This window comes from Rhinopithecus bieti, unplaced genomic scaffold, assembly GCF_001698545.2.
Source record: "Rhinopithecus bieti isolate Rb0 unplaced genomic scaffold, ASM169854v2 scaffold_10589, whole genome shotgun sequence".
Lineage (NCBI taxonomy): Eukaryota > Metazoa > Chordata > Mammalia > Primates > Cercopithecidae > Rhinopithecus > Rhinopithecus bieti.
The window spans coordinates 1,050,669-1,056,784 of NW_016807065.1; the positions used below are offsets into that span (position 1 = coordinate 1,050,669).

A 6,116-nucleotide genomic window follows, 5' to 3' on the forward strand; every position below is an offset into this window, starting at 1 on the left:
TAACACCCAGCACTGTGTCTGCATTTTGGATATAAACAATTCACAAGTAATGTTTCCAGATTTCAGAGCAAGGCACACTAAGCAATATTTTGCAGTTGTGACAAATCCAATTTTCTTACAATTATTTCAGCATTGATTTTTGTGTTATTCACTTCTTGCTATACACACCAGCTCTAGAGACACTAGATTCAAGAATGGTCCAAGAACCAGATCATTATATATAACAAATTCATAACTGCTAGAAAATACAGCCTATCTTTTCAGAAGAAAAATAAGTGATAAAAACATTGACTTCACTTTAAGCAAAAGTTTATCCTAATTAAAGGAAATTATGAACTCAAACATTTTATTCTAATAGATTGCCACGAATTCCCTTGATTTAGAACATTTCTAAACACTATATAACAGCTGAGACCATGTCATCTGGAAATGAAATTAAAGTTGATAGTTCATAATCAGAAAATATTTCCACATGCCAGTTATGTTCTAGTGATTTCATCATTATGTTTTCTGACTTTTCTCCTTCAAAAAAGTAATTGCTTACTCAAATAGGTGGACCTTGTTTTAAAATTCATATAAGATGTAACTCCTGTCCTTGGCTTAGGTGGACTTAGAGTTTCCATAAGAAAGTTTGGCCAGACACGGTGGCTCACGACTGTAATCCCAGCACTTTGGGAGGCCAAGGCGGGCGGTTCACGAGGTCAGGAGATCAAGACCATCCTGGCCAACATCATGAAACCCCGTCTCTATTAAAAATACAAAAAGTTAGCCCGGCATGGCAGGGCACCTGTAGTCCCAGCTACTCAGGAGGCTGAGGCAGGAGAATCGCTTGAACCCAGGAGGCAGAGGTTGCAGTGAGCCGAGATTGCATGACTGCACTCCAGCCTGGGCAACAGAGTAAGATGCTGTCTCAAAAAAAAAAAAAAAAAAATTTTTTTTAGTTAAATGCAGTAACCATAGGCCAGCACTGACCACACCAATGTCCATAGTGTGCAATATAGCTGTCGATGATTAAACGATAATGAAGTTCTAAGAACACTTTTGGATTACTTTCTTGGACTCTGGAATAATGTGAAAGTCTAAAATGTGTCTCAGTCCAAGCAGTCAGGTTTACCTGCCCACGTTTCTTTCCGCCTCTGTTTCTTTTTGTGATGCTTATGAAAAGCTCTGCCTTGGTTTTCGAATTATTGAATGCTATGAATACTAATCAGTAGAATCATAGGGCCCATGTGTCATGACATAGACACAAATGAGTGTTATTTTATCATCTCTAGTTCTTTTCTTTTCTTTTCTTTTAGACGGAGTCTCGCTATGTCACCAGGCTGGAGTGCAGTGGCGCAATCTCGGCTCACTGCAACCTCTGCCTCCTGGGATCAAGCAATTCCTCTGCCTCAGTCTCCTGAGTAGCTGAGACTACAAGCACCCACCACCACGCACGGCTAGTTTTTTGTATTTTACTACAGATGAGGTTTCACCATGTTGGCCAGGATGGTCTCGATCTCCTGACCTCGTGATCCACCCACCTCGGCCTCCCAAAGTGCTGGGATTACAGGCGTGAGCCATCATGCCTGGCCTGTCGTCTCTGGTTCTATGGCACATTCCTGAAAGGGATGAAAGAACAGGCAGCAAAGAATCAAGTATGTCGAAGTCACGCTGATCACAGCCAATTTTTGTGAACCAAGGAAGGGTCAATTCAATAATTAACATAGGTTTTTACTTTTGCTATCTTCTGTGTGCCAAGCAAGATACAGGCTCTGAGAAATCAGAAGCAAAAGAGACTCGCTTGTTCCTCTCACAATACTCAGTACTTACTGAGATGAGGACAACATAAAATGTCCTGTCTGGAATTCAGGGACATCAGAAATTCAGGTCAGGGGATATTTCAGTTGAATTGTGTGGAGATTAAGCTTAAAATATTAAGGAATGTATCTAAATTTCAGTTTGCCTTTATGCATCCATCACATAGCGATCACGCAGGGGACCCCCACGATCTGTTGAATCATTGCCCACTTCAGTTGGATCAACTAGAAATCAATTCAGATGACAGTACTGAGTCCCAGAGGACGGACATCTCGCCCCTTGCCATGCAGATAACTAGAAAGGGTGGTATTCAATATTAATGGCCAGTCTCTAAGACCCAGGCACTAAAAACTTCGTGGTCTTCCAGTTCTTAAAAAGTTTTAAGCAGAAGTCAGAGGTCTTAACCACAGGCACATCTGAGGTGCATTTTCAAACTGTTTCCAGCTTCCTCAATAGGAATGGAAGCCAAACCCTGAATTGATGACTCCTTTGTGGAAGTCGAGAGCTACAAGGAAAGCCAGGAACAGGGGCAAGGGAGAGATGCGCCCTGAATGATCCTGTACCAATTCTTTCTGGGGTCTCTGGTGTGATCTCAGCTGCCCTTTCTATACTTGCTACAGTGAGCGTGGCACCCACTGGTCTAGCTGTGGTCTACCAGGAACCCCCAAAGAGAAGGACAGAGTAAGCGGGGGCATCTTCCCAAGTGACAAGGACTTGAGAGGGCAGGTTGGATACAGGGAGAGGCCTGGCCAAATGCCATGTATCTGGACTTAGACTGCCTGGTTCAAATGGGGTGTCACCCTTCTCTACTTCATGATATGGGAAAAGCTATATAAAAATGCATTGCTCCTTTTCGAGTCTGTAAAATAATAATGAAATGTGCACTAATAACTTGGAGAAGGCGATACAGATGAAATGAAACAAGCTGCAGAGACCACAGAGCTCAGAGCCTGGCATTTAGGAAGCCCTCAGTAAGGGTTCATGATGTCATGGTGTTTGTCATCTTCCTCTTTATCCTCATCATCACCTTCATCATCTTTTTGTTGGGCTTAGGGGATAGTTTAGAGAGACTCATTTTCTGCTATCGTGCATGAGATGTCTATGAAAAGGACAACCAGTGTGGGAGGAAAGAAAAATTTTGAATGAGATTTCTGAGTCCCCACTGCAACCAAGAATGTAAACTCCACAGTAATGTGAGCTGATATTTTGCACATTGATGTCCTCCCATCTGCCACCCCACTGTCCTGTTTGTCTTGAGGATGAGGAAACAAGGCTCCCGACCATCCCTCAGCACTCACTGAGCTGCGCTTCCCCTCTGCTGGGCCATGACCACAGAGAGCAGGTCCGCTGTCTTCCCTGCATGGTGCACAATGGAGGCTCAGGCTCCGTCCTCAGGACTGGCAGGAAGACAGGGTCAGATATGAGCCTCCTGTTGCAGATGACAGGTGTGGAGCCCACTGGACTGGCAGCTGACACTGCAGGGCTGGAGGCACAGGCTGAGTATTTACTATTCTATGGCCTCAGGGGCTCAATGCACAGAGCTCCTCATTAGCCAAACTGGCCCAAGTTCCCCAGTCTCTGAGGATTTCCTCACATTAATGCAGGATGAAGAAGAGAAAAATGAGTGTCCATGGAAACTTTTGGGCTCTTCCTTTAATCAGGAGAAAGCTTGTGTGTATTATTCGCTTCTTTCTTTTATTTTTAAAGATCCACATGCTTTAATTTTCATCTTTTATTATGGTAAAATATACCATGTATAAATATTAAAAATTATACATATATATTATTTCACATAGAAGGGTCAATAAAAGTGTTTACAATTTCCACTATTTTTAAGTTTACAGTTTAATGACATTAAGTACATTCACATTGTTTGGCAACCATTACCACCATCGTCTCCAGAACATTTATATCTTTCAAAATGGAAACTGTGCCCATTAAACAAACCATCCATTCCTCTCTCTCGCCCACCCCTGGGGGCCGCCATTTTATTTTCCAACTCTATGAATTTAACTACTGTAAATACTTGATATCAGTGGAATCATACTGTGTTTATCTTTTTTTTGAGACAGAGTCTCATTCTGTCACTCAGGATGGAGTACAGTGGCACGATCTGGGCTCCCTGCAACCTGCACCTCCCAGGTTCAAGCGATTCTCGTGCCTCAGCCTCCCAAGTAGCTGGGATTACAGGCGTGAGCCACCATGCCCAGCTAATTTTTGTATTTTTAGTAGAGACGAGCTTTCGTCATGTTGGCCAGGCTGGTTTCAAACTCCTGACTTCAAGTGATCCGCCCGCCTCGGCCTCCCAGAGTGCTGGGATTACAGGCGTGAGCCACTCAGCCCCGTGGTGTTTATCCTTTTGTGATATATTTATTTCACTGACGATAATGTCTTCAGGATTCATCCATGTTGCAGCCTGTGTCAGAAGTGCCTCCCTTTTTATTGTTGTTGTTGTTAGATGAAGTCTCACTCTGTTGCCCAGGCTGGAGTGCAGTGGCACAATCTGGGCTCACTGCAACCTCCGCTTCCTGGGTTCAAGCAATTCTCGTGCCTCAACCTCCCGAGTAGTTGGCATTATAGGCACATGCCACCATGCCCAGCTAATGTATTTTTAGTAGACGCAGGGTTTCACCACGTTGGCCAGGCTGGCCTTGAACTCCTGACCTCAGATGATCCGCCCACCTCAGCCTCCCAAAATGCTGGGATTACGGGCATGAGTCACTGCGCTGGCCAGAAGTGCCTACCTTTTTCAGGCTGAATAGTCTTCCATTGTATGAATGAACTGCATTGCACGTATTCATTCATCTGTCCATGGAGCTTTGGGTTGCTTCTACGTATTTGGCTGTTGTGAATAATGCTGCTATAAATATGGGTTTACAAATACCTCTTCCACTCCTGGCTTCTAATTCTTTCCGCTAGGTACCCACAAATACAACTGCAGGATCATCTGATAATTCTGTTTTTAATTTTTCAAGTACACTCCATACTGTTTTCCCTGTTCCTGCACTATTTACATTTCCTCCAATGCTTGTTGTTTTTTGTTTGTTTGTTTATTATATCCATCCTAATGACTGATATCACATTTTTGGTTTGATTTGCACTTCCCTACGATTAGTGATTTGGAACATCATTTTATATGCTTACTGGCCATTGGTATATCTTCTTCTTTTTTTTTTTTTTTGAGACGGAGTCTCGTTCTGTCGCCCAGGCTGGAGTGCAGTGGCCGGATCTCAGCTCACTGCAACCTCCGCCTCTCGGGTTTACGCCATTCTCCTGCCTCAGCCTCCCGAGTAGCTGGGACTACAGGCGCCCACCACCTCGCCTGGCTAGATTTTGTATTTTTTAGTAGAGACGGGGTTTCACCGTGTTAGCCAGGATGGTCTCGATCTTCTAACCTCGTGATCCGCCCGTCTCGGCCTCCCAAAGTGCTGGGATTACAGGCTTGAGCCACCGCGCCCGGCCTGGTATATCTTCTTTAGAGACATGTCTATTTAACTTCTCTGCCCAGTTGTAATGGGGTTGTTTATTTTGTTGTTGTTGAGTTGTATGAATTCTTGATATATTCTGGATATTAGACTCTTATGAGAGATATGGTTTGCAGATATGTTTTTTCTACTCCATGGTTTATTTTTTCACTCTGGGGGTAGTGTTCATAGATGCACAAAAGTGGTTTTCATTTTGCTGTAGTCCAAGTCATCTATTTTTTGTTGTTGTTGCCTGAGCTTTTGGTGTTATTTCCAAGAAATCATTGTCCAATCCAGTGTCATGGAGGTATTGCCCAGTGTTTTCTTCTAAGAATTTTAGAGTTTTAGCTCCCAGATTTGGGTCATTGATCTAGTTTCTGTTTATTTTTGCATGCTGAGTAAAATAAGAGTCCCTCTTCATTTTCTGCCTGTTAACATTTCGTTTTTTCCAGTACTATGTGTTGAAAAGACTGTCTTTTCTCCATTCAGTGTTCTTGACACCCATGCTGGAAATCATTTCACCATATATGTTAGAGTTTCTTTCTGGGGTGTCTACTACTTTCCATTGGTCTTTATGTCTGTGTTTATGTGGCAACACACTGTTTTGGTTGCTGGGGGTTTGTAATTAGTTTAGAGAACAGGATGTATGAGACCTGAAACTTTAAAAAATGAACTCCAATATTTATTCATTTTTCTGATGATTGCACATGGAGTCAGATAACAGTAACAAGCCCTTATACTATGTGGACAGTATGTTCCCAACTTACTTCCCTACACCATCTCATTTGAGCCTTGGTACTCCTGATCAAATAAGACAGATACATTTTTTTCTTTCTTTTTTTTTTTTTTTTT

The 6,116-nt window shown here is 42.8% G+C and overlaps 1 pseudogene; it reads right to left on the reverse strand.

Moving 5' to 3' along the window:
* Positions 1-2,768: 2,768 nt before the first annotated feature.
* The window catches only part of LOC108534578 (putative gustatory receptor clone PTE01), a 10,623-nt pseudogene continuing 7,275 nt past the window's right edge, over positions 2,769-6,116 (reverse strand).